The sequence below is a fragment of the Macaca thibetana genome, chromosome 14 (assembly GCF_024542745.1).
Source record: "Macaca thibetana thibetana isolate TM-01 chromosome 14, ASM2454274v1, whole genome shotgun sequence".
Classification (NCBI taxonomy): Eukaryota; Metazoa; Chordata; class Mammalia; order Primates; family Cercopithecidae; genus Macaca; species Macaca thibetana.
Window position 1 is genome coordinate 66,871,474 of NC_065591.1, and position 15,991 is coordinate 66,887,464.

The window sequence follows — 15,991 nt, forward strand, 5'->3', positions numbered from 1 at the left end:
CATACGTGCGCCGTCTGCTGGTGGAGATGGGAAAGTGCCTTTCTTTGTTCAGTCAACAATCCGTCCAACAAGTATATAAGTGCCTGCTGTGTGCCAAGCACTGTGCTAGGAAGAAGATGAGGATACAATTTTAAAGAAAACTAGAGCCGGATGTGGTGGCTCAGGCCTGTAATCCCAGCACTTCGGGAGGTCGAGGCCGGCGGATTGCTTGACCTCAGAAGTTCGAGACCAGCTTGGGGCAACATGGCGAGACCCCGTCTCTACAAAAAATGCAAAAAATAGCTGGGCGCAGGGGTGCCCTCCTGTAATCCCACCTACTTAGGAGGCTGAGGCGGGAGGATTGCATGAGCCTGGGAGGTGGAGGTTGCAGTGAGCCAAGATCACGCCACTGCACCCCAACCTGGGTGGCAAAGTGAGACCCTGTCTCAAAAAATTTAAAAAAAGAAAAAGAAAAGAAAGAAAACCAATAAGGCCTCTGTCCTTATAAAACAATAATAGTAAAAACTAACATATACAGAATTTGCTACGTGCCAGGGATTATTCTAGGTAGTTTATGTATATTAATCCATCTTGTCCTGATGACAATTCTGTGAAGCAGGTATTCTTATTCCTACTTCACAAAGGAGGAAACCAAGGCACATAGAGATGAATAATTTGCTCAAGATCACTCGCCTAATAAGAGGCCAAGTTAGGCTGAGAACTCAGGCTGTGCTCCAGAGCCTGCCTTAGACCGTAAACAAGTGGATAAGCAAGCACGATACTTATGAGGGAAATAAGCAGGGTAATGTGATAGTGAGTGACAGAGGGGTCTCCTTTGAGTGGGGTAAGTCATGGAAGACCCCTCTGAGGGCGACCTACCCTGAAGAATGGGAAGAAATGAGCTATGCAGAGAATCTAGGAAAAGTTAATCCAGGCGGAAGCAGCAGCAAGCGCAAAGGTGCTGAGACCAAATATTCAAACATCAGGTGGAAGGCAAGTTCTGGCCACTTTACCCCTACACCTCCCCTCACTGTCCTTAGACTCGTTCCCCACCTGGTCGCAGCTTGGACTTCTCTAATGTGCATCCCTGTCCCAGCTTCCTCCCTGTTCCCCCAGCCTGCAGCTTCCCCCTCTGGTCCCACACTGCAGCCCGCACTGCAGTGAAAATGCGTGAATCTGATCCCTCTCCTTACTCTAGGCTGCTTAAAACCTATCCCGGCCGGGCGCGGTGGCTCAAGCCTGTAATCCCAGCACTTTGGGAGGCCAAGATGGGCGGATCACGAGGTCAGGAGATCGAGACCATCCTGGCGAACACAGTGAAACCCCGTCTCTACTAAAAAAAAAATACAAAAAACTAGCCGGGCGAGGTGGCGGGCGCCTGTAATCTCAGCTACTCGGGAGGCTGACGCAGGAGAATGGCGCAAACCCGGGAGGCGGAGCTTGCAGTGAGCTGAGATCCGGCCCTGCACTCCAGCCCGGGCGACAGCGTGAGACTCCGTCTCAAAAAAAAAAAAAAAAAAAAAAAAAAAAAAAACACCTGTCCCACTGTCTTCTGGATAAAACCAAGCTCTTTGAGGCCAGGTGTAGTGAGTGGTCCACACTTGTAATCTCAACACTTTGGGAAGCTGAAGCAGAAGGATCAGAGGACAGGTGTTGGAGACCAGCCTAGGCAATATAGCAAGACCTCATCTCTACAAAAAATAAGAAGAAGAAGAAGGTTTTGTTTTTGTTTTTGTTTTTTTTTTTTTTACTGATTATCTGTGACCCCCACCCACTAGTCCAATCTCCTGCCAGCTTTTCCAGCTCCCTTCACTTTTCACTCCGATGTCATTACAGTTGCCTGAAGGCCACAGCTTGTGTCACCCTGAGACTCCCTATGTGCTGTGTCTTCTACCTGGAAGGTCCGTAGCCCCTCCTTGCCTACCTACTTCCCTTTTTACCCTTCAAAACTCAGTTCAAGACCAGGTGGGGTGGCTCACACTTGTAATCCCAGCACTTTGGGAGGCCGAGCTGAGCGGATCATCTGAGGTCAGGAGTTCGAGACCAGCCTGGCCAAAGTGGTGAAACCCAGACTCTACTAAAAATACAAAAAGTATCTGGGCATGTGCCTGTAGTCCCAGCTACTCAGCAGGAGAATCGCTTGAACCCGGGAGGTGGAGGTTGCAGTGAGCAGAGATTGTGCCACTGCACTCCATCCTGGGCCACAGAGTGAGACTCCATCTCAAAAAACAAAAAACAAAAAAACAAAAACTCAGTTCAAGCATTTTGTCCTCTTGGAAGTTGCCTAATTCTCATCTTGGCCACTCTAGCTAAACGTGAGACCTCTCCTTGGTGCTCTCATGGCATGCTGTGACTACACAACAGGCCCCCTCTGCAATACCCCTCATCAGCAATTCCAAACCTTTAGCATCATGCCTTATACCCCAATTAATCTGTGAGCAATTTGACAGAAGGGATTGTCTTTTTTTTTTTTTTTTTTTTTTTTTTCTGAGACAGTCTCGCTCTGTTGCCCAGGCTGGAGTGCAGTGGCGCAATCTCTGCTCAGTGGAGCCTCCACCTCCCAGATTCAAGAGATTCTCATGACTCAGCTTCCCGAGTAGCTGGGATTACAGGCGCCCGCCACCATGCCCAGCTAATTTTTGTATTTTTGGTAGAGACGGGATTTCACCATGTTGGCCAGGCTGGTCTCAAACTCCTGGCCTCAAGTGATCCGCCCACCTCTGCCTCCCAAAGTGCTGGGATTACAGGCGTGAGCCACTGTGCCCAGCCAGGATTGTCTTATTTAATTTTAGTGTCTTGAGGGCCAGCACAAGCCCCAGCAAATGGTACATGCCCAGTAATTATCGTTTGCAGTTGTGAGCTGTAAATTGCTCCATTTCTTTTTATTGAAATTTATACAACGTCCACTCTTTTTGGCATACAATTCTATGTGTTTTGACAAGATATACAGTGTTCCGTTACCCCCCAAAATCCCTCCTGTTGCCTCTTTATAACCAGCCCTCCCCCCAAGTCCAGCCATTGGCAACTACTGCTTTGTTTTCTGTCTCCATCGTTTTGCCTTTGACACAATGTCATATAAGTAGAATCATACATGTTGTCCTTTTAAATCTGACTTCTTTCACTTAGCATAATGCAGTAGAAACTCCTCCATGTTGTTGTAGGTATCATTATAGTTTGTATTCCATCATATGGTTGTACAATCATTTATCCATTCAATAGTTGAAGAGCATTTGGGTTGTTTCCAGTTTTTGACAACTATGAATATAGCCACTGTAAGCATTCATGTACAGGTTTTTGAAGGAATGTCCCTTTTTATTTCTTTCTTTGTTTTATTTTATTTTTTGAGAAAAGATTTCGCTCTGTTGCCCAGGCTGGAGTGCGGTGGTACACACAGCTCCCTGCAGCCTCGAACTCCTGGGCTCAAGCAATCCTCTTTCTTCAGTCTCCTGAGTAACTGGGATCACAGGCATCCACCACCAGGCCTGTTCAATTTTTTCCTTTTTTGTAGAGACAGGGCCTCACCTATGGCTTAGGCTGGTCTTGAACTCCTAGGCTCAAGCAATCCTCCCACTTTGGCCTCCCAAAGTGCTTGGATTGTAGGCATGAGCCACTGCACCCAGCCACTTTTTCTTTCAAGAGTGGAACTGCTGAATATTATAGTGAATATGTTTAAATTTATTACAAGAACTTTCCAAATTGTTTTCCAAAATGTCTGTACCATTTTGCATTTCCCCTAGCAGTGTATGAGAGGTCTAGTTCCTCTCCATCTTTGCCAAAATCACTTGTTGAAAACAACAATTGAATTGCCGTTGTGCCTTTGTTGAAAATCAATTGACCATCTATGTGCAGGTCTATTTCTGAATTCCCAGTTCTGTTCCATTTATATAGGTGTCTATTCTTTCACCACTGCCACACTGTCTTGATTACTGTAGCTTTCTAGTAAGTCTTCAGACCAGATAGTAGAGTCCTTCAACTTTGTTCTTCTTTATAAAAATTGCTTGGCTATTCCAGATTTTTTACCTTTCTATATAAATTTGGAATCAGTTCCTCTATGTCTTTAAAAGAAAATCCTACAAAGATCTTGATTTGTATTGCATTGAATCTACAGTCAGTTTGAGGAAGATTTACATAACAATATTGAATCTTCTTAGCTGTGAACATGGTATAGCTCTCAGTTTATTTGGGCCTATTTGATTTCTTTCCTCAGTACTATTTACTTTTCAGCATAGAGATCATTCACATATTTTGTTAGGTTTATATATGAGTATTTCAGTTGTGGTTGCTGTTATAAATGGCATCATCTTTTAAATTTCTATTTCAATTGTTTCGTGTTACTCCACAGAAGTACAATGGATTTTTGTCTGTTAATCATGTTTCCTGCAACCTATCTAAACTCAGTTATTATTTCTAGTAGCTTTTTTTGCAGATTCCTTAGGATTTTTAATGTAGATAATCAAGATGTCTGTGAATAGAAACCATTTTTGTTTACTTTTTTTAGAGACGGGGGTCTCTCTCTGTTGCCAGGCTGGAATGCAGTGGCGCAATCATAGCTCACTGCCACCTCTAACTCCTGGGCTCGAGGGATCCTCCCACCTCAGCCTCCCAAGTAGCTGGAATTACAGGCATGCACCACTGTGCCTGACTAATTTTTTTAAGTTTTTGTAGAGATGGGGTCTTGCCATCTTGCCCAGGTTGGTCTCAAACTCCTGGGCTGAATGATCCTCCTGCCTCGGCCTCCCAAACTGTTGAGATTACAGTTATTGAGCCTCTGTGCCTGGCCTTATTTTATTTCTTCTTTATAATCAGTAGGCCTTTTCTACCTTTTTCTTGCCTTATTGCACTGGCTAGGACCTCTAGTATAGGAGTGGTGAGAGTAGTCATCCTTGCCTTGTTCCCGATTTTAGAGGAAAAGTATTAAGTCTCTCACCATGAACTACGTTAGTAGGTGTAGGTTTTTTGTAGATGCCCTTTATCAGGTTAAGGAAGTTTTCTAAGAGTTGTTTGCTTTTTTAAATCATGAACAGATGTTGAATTTTGTCAAGTGCCTTTCTGTATCTGTTGAGATAAGCACTGCTTTAGCTGAAACCTCAAAATTTAGATATTTGTTTTTATTTTCATTTCATTTCATAAATTTCCTTGTGATCTCCTCTTTGGCCCATTTAGAAATTGCTTAAGTTTCAAATATTTGCAAATTTTCCAGATAACTTTCTGTTATTCTAGTTTAATTCTGCTGTGACCAAAGAATGTACTTATTAAATTCTTTTAAATTTGGCCAGGTGTGGTGGCTCATACCTGTAATCCCAGCACTTTACAAGGCTGAGGCAGGAGGATTGCTTGAGCCCAGGAGCTCAAGACCAGGCTGGGCAACACAGCGAGACCCTGTCACAATAAAGAAAGATTTTAAAATTTTAAAATAAAAAATATATAAATTATTTACAATTTGTTAAGCTTTTTTTCCCCAGAAAATAGTTCTTGGGGAATGTTCCATGTACACATGAAAAAAAATGCATATTCAATTCTTTTGAGATGAAATATTCCGTAGTGTCTATTAGGTCAAACTGATATTGTTGTTCAGGTCTTCTATATTCTTACTAATATTCTGTCTTCTCATTCCATCAATTACTGAGGGAGGAATGTTGTGGATCTGTATATTTCTCCCTTCAGTTCTATTACATTTTGCTTTGTGTATCTGGAAACACCATGATCAGATGCACACACATTTAGCGTTGTTATGTTTTCTTGGTAAATTGACACTTTCGTTATTATATATTTCCCTTTTTATCCCTGGTAACATTTGTTGTTCTGAAGTCTATTTTGTTTGATATTAATATAGCCATTTCAGCTTTCTTTTTATTATTGTTTGCATGGTATATCTTTTTCATTCTTTTCATAAAGACATGTTTATCTATGTCTTTATATTTAAAGTAGGTTTCTTTGTATTTAAAGTATGTTTGTGGACAGCATGTAATTGGATCTTGTTTTTTAATCCAATCTGGCGATCTCTATCTTTTAATTGTTGTGTAGAGGTCATTTACGTTTAATGTAGTTATTGATATGGTTGTATTTAGGTCTACCACATTTATTTTTCTGTTTGTCCCCCTATTTTTTATTATTTTGTTTCAACTTTTCTGTCTTCTTTTGGAATACTTGGATATTTTTTGTATGTCATTAAAATATTTTTTGCTATTGTAATTTATCTATATGTTCAGCTCTAGTTTAGTTGTTGCTCTAGGGACCACAATATACATATATAACCCTTCACAATCTACTTAGGGTTAACACTGTACCATTTCACCATTTCAAATGTAATATAGAAGTCTTAAAAACAAATAGGTTTGCCAGGCGCAGTGGCTCATGCCTATAATCCCAGCACTTTGGAGGCCAAGGCGGGCAGATCACCTGAGGTCAGGAGTTTGAGACCAGCCTGGCCAACATGGTGAAACTCCATCTCTACTAAAAATACAAAAATTAGCCGGGCATGGTGGCAGGCACCTGTAATCCGAGCTACTCAGGAGGCTGAGGCAGGAGAATTGCTTGAACCCGGGAGGCAGAGGTTGCAGTGAGCCGAGATCGCGCCATTGCACTCCAACCTGGGGAACAAGAGCTAGACTTCCTCTCAAGAAAAACAAAAACAAAAAACAAATAGGTTTATCTCCCTCCACTGACCTTTCCATTATAGTTATTTTATGTATTTCATCTATCAACATTGGTAAACCTATCAAACAATGTTATAAAATTTTTTTTTCAACAGTAATAAGGCACAGTAGCTCATGCCTGTATTTGCAGCACTTTGGGAGGCTGAGACAAGAGAATCGCTTGAGCTCAGGAGTTCGAGACCAGCTGGGCAACATAGCAAGGCCCCATCTCTACAACAAAAATAAAGAAAATTGGTGGAGTGTGGTGGTGCATGCCAGTAGTTCCAGTTACACAAGAGGCTGAGGTGGAAGGATCACTTGAACCCAAGAGTTCGAGGTGGAAGTGAGCTATGATCACACCACTACACTCCAGCCTGTCCAGCCTGGGTGACCGAGCAAGACCCTGTCAAAAAACAAAACAAACAAACAAAAAGCACCAATAATAAATACTTTAAAGAACTTAAGAAGATTAGGGGATAAACGGTAAATATAGCCTTTTAAATTTATCCAGATAATTACCATTTCTGTTGCTCTTAATTTCTAAAGATCTGGGTTTATCTCTGCCATTGTTTTAAACTAAATAACTTTGTTTAGCTTTTTTTTTTTTTTTCCCCAGTAAGTCTGCTGGTGACAGATTCTCTTGGTTTTCCTTCATCTGATAATCTATTTTGCATCCTTCTTGAAGGATGTTTTCACTAGATATAGATTTCTGGGTTGACAATATTTTAGTGCTGTAAAGATGTTGTACTACTTTCTTCTGGCCTCCATGTCTTCTGTTGAGAAATCTGCGTTCAGATAGTCATTCTTTGTATGGAAGAAAACACAAGAATGTGTCCTTTTCTCTAGCTGCTTTCAAAATTTTTAAATTTGTCTTTGGTTTTCAGCAGTTTGGTTATATATGTTTATGTGTGATTTTCTTTGAGTTTAACCTATTTGAGATGTGCACAGTTTCACGAATCTATAAATTTATGTCTTTTACCAAATTTGGGGTGTTAGTGGCCATTATTTTCTCAACTATTTTTTCTCCACCAGTCTCTCTTCTATTCTGGGAGTCCAGTGACATGGAATCTTAGGCCTTATGATACTGTTCCATAGGTCCCTGAGACTGTTAATTGTTTTCAACCTATTTTCTCTGTTTTTTCAGATAGAATAATTTCTATTGATCTATATTCAAGTTCACTGGCTCTTCCTTCTGTCACCCCCATTCTGCTATGAGCTTATCCAATCAATTTTTAATTTCAGATATTGTATTTTTCAGTTCTAAAATTTCCATTTGGTTCTTTTTTAATAATTTCTATATCTCTGCTGAGAACAACTATTGCAATCCATTTCAAGTTATAACAGCCACTTTAAAATCTCCTATAATTCCAACATCTAAGTCATCTTAGAGTTGGCATCTGTTGATTGTATCTTTCCTTGAGGATTGGTCACATTTTTATGGGTTGTCACCCCACCACCCCATCTTTAGTTTTGCTTTCTCTGGTTTCAGTTATTTGCACTCAATAACAGTTGAAAATATTAAATGGAAAATTCCAGAAATAATTCATAAGTTTTAAATTGCACACCATTCTGAATAGTGTGATTAAATATCACAGTGACCCATTCTCTCCTGCCTGGGATGTAAATCATCACTTTGTCTGGTGTATCTCAGTTGTGTATGCTACCTACCCATTAGTCATTTAGTAACCATCTTGGTTATCAGATCAACTGTTGCAATATCACAGTGTTTGTGTTCAAGTAACTCTTATTTTACTTAACACTGGCCCCAAAGTGCAAAGTAGTGATGCTGGCATTTGTTATAATTGTTCTGTTTTATTACTAGCTATTGTTGTTAATCTCTTATTGTAACTAATGTATAAATTAAGCTTTATAATAGGTATGTATGTATAGAACAAAACATAATATGTGAAAGGTTTGGTACTATCTGCAGTTTCAGGTGTCCAGTAGGGATCTTGGAGCTTATCCCCCGTAGATAAGGGGAGACTACCATATTCGTATGTTGAGTAATTTCGGATTGTGTCCTGGACATTGTGAATGTTATATTGTATAGACTCTGGGTCCTGCTATAATCCTCTATAGAACGTTGATTGTGTTGTTATTGCTGTTCCAGGAGGCAATGAACCAATTTAAGTTCAGATTCTAAGCTCTGTCTCACTTTCTGTGGGTGGTGGTTCTAATCTTAGTGAAAAACCACCAGAAAAGAGAAAAAATGGGAAAATCGTCCTATGGAGATGACTTCTCTAAATTTTAAATCACCTGTATCATTTGCCTTCTTTTGTCTAACTTTCACAGAGTTGTTATTTAATTGTGTTTTGTATTTTTGTCCAGTGTTTTCAGGTGTATTCAGTAGGAGAGGTAGGCTATAATGGATTTACTCCATGTTGGCCAGAATTTGAACCTCCTGCTCAGTTTCTTTTGATTTGCTGGAGTTTAAAAAAGCTAGGAGAAATGAATCTCCAAAGCACAGTGAAGACAGTGGTAGTGGCATTAAGAAAACAGCAAATATCTCTCTCTTGTTTGGAATCCTGTTCAGAGGTCAAGGCATTCCTTCTAAATTGTGGTAAACAAGCCGACATTACTACTTCTACTTTTTGGATGAGAACACTCAGGAAGAGCTTGCCATTTGCCTGTTTGATCTCAGATCAAATTCCTTGACCTTCTGTTGCTCTGTATTGTCAGGCCCTGACCATCGCAAACTACATTTTCAAATTTCTTGAAAATAAGCTTTTAATTAGATTCTGCCAGTGGGAGGCACTGGCTTGAATTTGGAGGGCAGGAGAAGAGAAGAAGCCAGAGCATGTCTACAGTCTCTGCTTTGGGCAGCATTCCCAGCAAGGGCAGTGTTTCCTCTGTGCTTCTGGCTTTCATAGATACCCTCTTCCTCCATGTTCCTGCTAGGCTGCTCTGGTTCCTCAGCTCCTCTCCTTGTCCCTCCACACTAGGGGTAGTAACGGTCTCCTATTGTGCCACATCTTTGGGTGGTCTCAAACCCCATTTGCACTTTCATCTCATCCAACATTTAATAAACATTTCCCCAATTAAATTGCTTTCTTTTTTTTTTTTTAATCTTAAAAAATTTGAGATGAAGTCTCACTATGTTGTCCAGGCTGGTCCTGGGCTCAAGCAAGCCTCCCAAAGAGTGAGTCACTGCACCTAGCTTTTTTTTTTTTTTTTTTAAAGTGACAATTTCTCGCTCTGCCACCCAGGCTGGAGTGCAGTGGTATGATCATAGTTCACTGCAGCCTTGAACTTCTGGGTTCAAGGGATCCTCCTGCCTTGGCCTCCCAAGTAGTTGGGACTACAAGCATACACTACTACTCTTGGCTTTTCTTTTCTTTTCTTTTTTTTTTTTGAGAGATGAGGGGTCTCCCTATGTTGTCCTAGCTGGTTTTGAACTCCTGGCCTCAAGAGATTCTCCTGCCTTAGCCTCCCAAAGTGCTGGGATTACAGGCATGAGTGACTGCATCTGGCCCAATTAAATTCTTGCTACAGGGATAGACTGCTTATCTGGACTCAGACTGACACAGTCCATATGGGAGGGCAGCTGAACAAAAGCTGTAGCTCATGTCTCCTGATTCAAGTGTCAATGTCTTCCCACTGCCCTACTCTTGACAGGAAGGGAACATCAGAGGAAACAGGCTCCCTTCTGGCCAACTAGGAGGGCAATGCTCTGATCTACATTGCACAGTATTTTACAGGAATGTTAAAAAATATGTTGTTCACCAGGAGTTCAAGACCAGCCTGGCCAACATGGGAAAATCCTGTCTCTACAAAAAATACAAAAATTAGATGGACGTGTTGGCACACACTTGTAATCCCAGTTACTAGGGAGGCTGAGACATGAGAATCTCTTAAACCCAAGAGGCAGAAATGTGTGTGTGTGTGTGTGTATGAAATATATAAATATATTTCATATATTTTCTAGGAAAGTCATCTTATATGCATGGGCGTCTTCCTTTCGTGTTAATACAGTACATTATCTATTGGAACATCAACCCTTCCTCACTGATATCCTTACTCCTCCCATATGTTCTGTTAGACCAGGTGGCAGGTAAGTCTTAGAAAACTGAAGTGACTTCAGGAAGACCCAGCAGAGCAGGAGATAAGTGAACAAGAACCAGGGCTGTGGCTGGGGCGAGGACTCCCGCTGATGTGGTCAGTGTGGTGCCAAAGATAGAAGATAGGATGGCCTCACCCCCAGAGCAAACCATGGGTCATGAAATCCTGTGATATCTGGGAGGGATGAGAGGTTTGCCAGCTTCCCAAGGCCATAAGGCTGAAAAGTGACAGAAGAGGGACAGAGAAAAGTTCTTGGCAGTCTCCCCAAGTTGGTACAAGGACCAAGCTGGAGCTGGGGCCACAGACAAGGGAAGAGAGCTCCTCACCCAGTCATGAGAGCCATCTGCCAGTCCAGGACAGCAGGGCAGCATTTCTTGGTCTTTGACCTGCCATGGGCTTATGAGACAAAAATGAAAGCGCAGCCAGCATCCTCTGCCACAAAAGACCTTTAATGGCTTCCTATTTATTATTCTTTTGTTCATTTGTTAGAGTTGAATAAACTATAATAATTTGTCTGACATAAGAATGCCACAGGTATAACAGATAAACCTGGCAGGTGGTCCAGGAATGAGAGTGTCACAAAATAATCACTCAACACAAGGGCCACAGAGCTGCAGATTCTTCCCAGCCATCCCTCACTCCTGCCCCAGGACACAATCCATGCAGGCCCCCATTCCATAGGAAGAGGCAGGTCCCATAGCGTCTGTGGCTAGACCTTAACACGGAGCAGAGATGCCCGGGAAGACGGCACTTCCTATGCTCGTTCCCAAGTGCTCTCCTCATCTGCCATGCAGGTCAGGACCACACCCCGAGTTTGTGAGGCACCCACTTCTTATACCCACCACCTCATATGACCACCTATCATACCCAACTCTCCTATGACCCTTGCAATTGTCCCAGTGAGGTGGGAAGAGCCTGGCACTAGCCTCATTTTACACACAGGGAAACTAAGGACACACTCGGACCTAATGTAATACACCCATGTCATGCGCTTGCTGTGCCCTGAGCTTCACATTTTCACCTAGAATTCCTTGTGGGGTGGGAGTGGGGGGCAGGGCAGGCAGGACTTTGTACCACGGGCTGATCCATGTCTCACTAAAGTGTACAGGATTCCTGGGGGAATCCTGCCCTCAAAGGAGGGATTTTGTCATAAAATCCTCCCTGAGTCTGTCTTTTATGTGAGCCAAGATTTCCATCCATCTGGCTCTGTGTAAAGATGAATTTAACCCTAGGCTCTCTCTCCATCACACTGCTTCTCCTGCTGTCCCTTGGGCCTGGGCCAGGAAAGTGGGGTGCCAGGCAGCGGTGCAGACACAAGTCCTAGGTGGGGGATTGAGCCTCTTTCCTTGCTGCAGAGCTCCCCATGCCTCATGGGCCAATATCAGGGTCAAGACCCATCCCCACTGAGCACCAGGTCCCTGTTCAAATCAAATCTTGGCCAGAGCTTCAGGGTGGGTTGGCTAGAAAAAACATCAACTATGTACGTGTGTGTGTGTGTGTCAGGTTCCAACACAAAGACACTTTGTACTGGAATGCTGGAGCCATTCCAACATGAGCAGCAAGAATAGAACCTGTGCTGGCTGGTCTAAGATCAAACCTGGAGATGGTGGTTTGAAGTTTTTCTTCAAAGAAAGCTTGAAAATGAAATCTCAGTAGGCAAGACAAATAAAAGCAGAGTTGTTCTGGTGGAGGTGGAAATGGGAGGAGGGCTGGAAACCTATCCTTTACCTCCACTCCCATCTTCCCACCTTAGCATCCCCTGACAAAGCTCTGTGGAATACCAGGGGTTCCGCAGCACCTGGTTTGAAAACCACTGTATCAGTGTCTACAAACCATGGGCCCCACAGACCTGTGCTTTGACTTCCCTTTTGGGGTGACGAGTTGGGAGTGTGATGGGGGGAGGATGTTTCCCCTTCAACAGGGCCTCTCTTTGAAGCCGCTGTGCAGTGACCCTCTGGGGAAGTGGTAGAGGCGGGGATCCTGCAACTTTAGTCCAGAAGGGATGGCAGAAGTGATGGAGCTGCCTGGGCCAGGAAGACACACCAGGCCCAATGCAGGCCGTAAGGCCATATAGATGAGGGTTCAGGAGTCTGTTTTGGTCCTTTTGAGTTTAAAAAATATACGTATCAGAACAGGCATAGGCCTATGTCCATGAGACCCTTTAAGAGTGTAAGACTGGGACCTAAACCCTTCCTCCTGGATGGATGGAGAACAACCAGTCTCCAGTGACTGGCAGGAGAGAAGCTGCCGCTCTGGACTGCTGACGCCACTGGGGGACTGCATCCGCTGTGGCTCAGCTCTCAGGGCAAAAGGCTTAGGTTTTCCCTGGGCCTGAAACCCTCCCAATGTCACTGAGAAGCCGTGGTAGTTCCAGCTGATCCCACAAGAGGCCTTACACTTTCAAGGGAAGGAACAGGCAATTTCTATTTCTCCTTGCCCTTAGATTTTCTGCAGATGGGTGATTTCAGCTCCCTGAGCCTGGGGGCTGGTGGCTCTCTTTAACCTGGGGTCAGAGCTAAGGCCCCTTGGCCTCTGTGGGGTTCTGACAGATGGGAGATGTGACTCCAGACCTACGAGGGTCCGAGATGTCCGCCTCCACCACTCACTGACAATATCCATGTCTTCCCTCTGTGTCCTGGTTGATGGGACCACTATTTTTGGGCATGATATTCCTGAATCGTATCTAAATTTCCTGCTCAGCTAGGTCATCAAAGCCAAATTAGCTGTGTCTCATTCTGGTTGACATCTACCTAAGTGAGAAGCAGGGCAAGTGATGAAGACTGGTGGGGAGGGCTTCTCCCGCAGCAAACTTCCTGTGTGACCTTGGGCCATCCCTGCAGTGGCAGGGCCACACCCATGCAGCCATTTTCAACTTAGAGCCCTGACCGCTGACTTTCGTCTCATCTGGGCCTCATAACAATTCCTGCGTCAGGAAGGGAAGGGATTATAATCCCATTTTACAGTTAGGGAAACTGAGCCCCAGAGGTTGAGTAGCTTGCCCAAGTCCCCCAGGTGATTGGTGACAGCCAGGACTGAGAGGTGGCATTGGGGACTTCCAGGACAGAATTCCTTTTACTGCACCACGTAGGAACCAGCTTGTCAGGAACTCTCCCACAAAACCAGCAGCCAGGTGAACCCACTCTAGCAGGGCTGAGCTTTGACGCTGAGGTGCAGCCAAATAACTCAGTCCTTATTTTCATGGGGACTGAACTCTTCCCCTGGGTGGAATGCTGAGGAGGGCCAGCTGGCCCTCTGCTCAGTGGGTTTTCACCAGGCCATGCTCTTCCTTCCTGTCAAAACTGGTGTCCACACGCCACCCACAGGGTGCACTACAAAGTCCCGGTGACGGACGGCTTGGCCAGCGCAGGCCCCAAATGCTTGGTACAGAAACCGCCAGTACTGTGGGCTGGTGCCTGGGGCCTAGTGAGGCTCCGCCACCTCTAGTTTCACTTCAAGGTCTCACCTGGACAGACTGACTCCAGAAGGGAAAGGGGCCCTGCAGAGAAGCACTCACTTGGCCATGTTTGGGGGCTGGGAGATGGTGCCTGGAGTTGACCAGAAGCTTGGAAACATGACCTGGTGCTTCCTCTCCAGGAAGAAGCTGAAGGAAACACTTTGGTCTGTGTGTCCCTCGAGGCTGCAGCACACGGCTGTGTAGCAGGGCACCTGGCCAAGGGGAAAGGGGTGCCAAAATCCAACCTGTGTGTCACTCACAAAGCTACGCATTCTAGTGTGGGTCTGAATCACCTGGAAAGGGCACTGTCTTCTAACTCACATCAAGGTACGATAGGGACCAGCAGCCACCAGGAGCCCTGAAGGCAATTGCCCTCTATTACCTCCCTCTACAACGTTCCCCTGACTATGGGCTTCCTGAGGATGGGGGCTGGGACTGACTCATCTCTGTCTCCCGTACTTGGCATAGAGCTGAGTCATCAGCAAAGGATGGTAGGCTGAATTCAACTACGTTTGGCCATTGCCTTGTACAGTCCTGGCTCAAGGAGAAAAACAAAAAAAAAGATAGTACTCTGATCCTTCCCTGCAGCTGGAGAAATTTGCTAAACAACACTGGGCTAAACCCAAAAGGGTGAGTGTGATGTTGAGGCGGAGGCTCGGGAAACCAGCCTGACAAACCTTTTCCATGCATGCGTTAGGGATAGGGGAAGAGGTTTGCAGGAAAGAGGTCATTCCAAACACTAAAGGGTCTTGTGTCAGCCCCAAATGTTTCAGAAGACAGGGGGGCGGGGGGGGGGGTGTGTGTATGTTTGCCATGCACTGCTCCAGCATTTCATCAGCTCTGTGCCTGCCCAGATGAGGTGCAGCCTGCCCAGCAAGCTCTAGGAGGGGCTGGATGCCTGGGAGACCGGGCAGTACGACTGCCCCAGCTGACTTGGTTCTGGTCTGGGGAGGGGTCCCTTAGGTTGAGTGGTCATGAGCCTCAGAAGTCGCACTGCCAGGCTTGTGAAACAGGTGATTTCACCGTGGGAAATAAGTCGCACTGCCTGCCCAGGAGGTGCTGGACTGGAAAGGACTGAGATGCCACTTGCATAAGATTTTTTTGTCTCCCTTTTCAGACAAGTATGGGACAGAGATGGAAGGGAGCAGAAACTGAGGAGAGAGCCCTTGTCCTGCTAATCAATGTATTTGTTTGGGTAAACCTCAGGGTGTCTGCATCCACAGGGGGCAGTGAGGTGCTGCAGGCCCTATCACAAGCCCCTCAGCCAAGCCTCAGCAAAGACATGCTCTGCTCCTCCTTGGGCAACTCAGGCTAGCTATGGCCACAGCCTGACATCAATCCCTTCCCAGTCCTGGGCAGGGGGTGGAGTTGAGGGGAGTTGGTGCTCCATAGGGCCCTGCCACCTCTGAGGTCCAATAAATCCACTCTGGAGACAGAGAGACCAGGCAGCAGCTCTGGATCCACCCACCAGACCAGGAGTGCTAATATTCCCAAATTCTTGGTGGCCAGAGCTAGGAAGGCCCATTGTGATCATCTGGTCAAACTCCTTGCTTTCCCAAGTGAGAAACTGAGGCGCAGAGTGGGGAAGGAACTTGCCCAAAGTCACACAGTAAGTTATTCTCAAAGGCCAGGCAAAGAGGATAACTCCTAACACTTTCTACCTCATCTCCCATCTGGCTTCTTGCTCCAGGAATTGCCCTAGGTCTCAATCACGCCAACACCAGCCAATGCGTACTGGGTACCCATGACACTGGGAGCTACTGGAGGTCATCAACTCCCCAAGAAAAGAAGGGGCTTATTTGCTACCCAGCAGCCTCCTTCCCTTTGGGTGAGGATATCTCCATGGATGCTGCCACCTTCTGGG

The 15,991-nt window shown here is 44.9% G+C and overlaps 1 protein-coding gene and 1 pseudogene across 12 annotated transcripts in view; one reads left to right on the forward strand and one right to left on the reverse strand.

Annotated features, from left to right (window-relative positions):
* RPS3 (ribosomal protein S3) overlaps positions 1-15,991 on the forward strand; it is a 735,956-nt gene that overhangs the window by 563,150 nt on the left and 156,815 nt on the right. Inside the window, exon 1 of one of the 11 annotated variants that reach the window (XM_050756443.1) lies at positions 14,824-14,833. The exons of the other annotated variants lie outside the window; for them this stretch is intronic. The gene's annotated coding sequence lies outside the window, so the exon portion shown is untranslated. Of the gene's footprint in view, positions 1-14,823; positions 14,834-15,991 lie in introns of those variants that run through there. 11 annotated transcript variants of the gene reach the window in all.
* On the reverse strand, positions 11,107-15,577 carry LOC126935248 (uncharacterized; annotated as a pseudogene). The gene has a single exon (XR_007719202.1). The product of XR_007719202.1 is annotated as an uncharacterized LOC126935248 (transcript).